This window comes from Ambystoma mexicanum, chromosome 4q, assembly GCF_040938575.1.
Source record: "Ambystoma mexicanum isolate Mex_15411 chromosome 4q, UKY_AmexF1_1, whole genome shotgun sequence".
Lineage (NCBI taxonomy): Eukaryota > Metazoa > Chordata > Amphibia > Caudata > Ambystomatidae > Ambystoma > Ambystoma mexicanum.
Window position 1 is genome coordinate 107714790 of NC_090928.1, and position 1202 is coordinate 107715991.

Below are 1202 nucleotides of genomic sequence, written 5' to 3' on the forward strand. Positions count from 1 at the left end.
AACTCCTGTCGGGGGTAGCTGGTGGGCAAAATTCCCTCTCTTTTTAAGCCAGGCCTCAGCTAAATGTCTCTTTGGCTGCCAGTTTTCCTGTCCAAATCAAACTTCCAATTTTTACGCATGCAGCTAGAATGCTGATTCTAAGTTTAAAACTATGACATTTAAACAATTGCAACCTATGTGACACTCAAAAGTAGGTCACTCATTTCTTTTAAACATTTAGATTTTTAGTGTCTTTCAGTCCAAATTTACTTAAAATGCTGAAATCCACAGCTCAGCCAGTTTTGTTATAAACCTTCAAGTCACTTCAGAATATAACTTTACATTGTATCCACCTCTCAGTAAGTCTTTCTTTGGCCTGCTTTGGGTTCATTTATTCAGTTTTACACAAAAGTCTGGTGGTTTTAAAACGCCGGCTTTCTGATAGTGGTGAGTACTGGTAATGCAACCATTTTTGGGATTTAAGAAAATGAATTCCCCACAGTTCTAGGTTGCCTTTGGCAATCAGCATTGCCATTCCCAATGGTTTCAGGCTACTGTGTGGGTAGCCCAATGGGGGTTTTAGGCAGTGCCCTTTTGTGCCCATAACATTGGCAAAAATGGGTGGCAGCCTATTCTTCATGCATTTCCCTGTGCATTTTCTGGGAAGCTCTGGCCATCATGATGTTTTCCATGCCAGTACTGCACAGTTTTTGTGGTAGGGCTCGGATGCATGGGTAAAAAAATCCCACAAGGCGACCATTACTGATCACCTCTGTACATGCATGCGTGCACAGGGCTGATCACAGTGCATTACCGCCTAGGACAGATACGAGGATGGGAATACGGGAAACACTCAGATTCACCTGCCATTTTCCCACTCAGGTGGAAAAAGATTTAGATCTGGCTGAGTGGACTGCCAAGGCGGCCACATATGTAGCCCGGGTCAGGCCTACCGGATTTGCTAGAGGCTTTGAAACAAAGACCTCCATTTTGCCGTCGTGTGACATTCCTCTAGATGAACTCCACTAGACCAAGACCAGCTGATCCTTAAATGGCGGCCTTGGCGCATGATGCTCATTGCTGAGATTCAAGCATTCGAATCGAAAGCTTTTCCTGAAAGAGGTTTTTGTGCACGACTCCCTAAGTCTCGCGCCAATCCTCCTTACTTAGGGGCGGTGCTATCCAAGATGGACAATGATGAGCACCTGGAAATAATTCTTCCA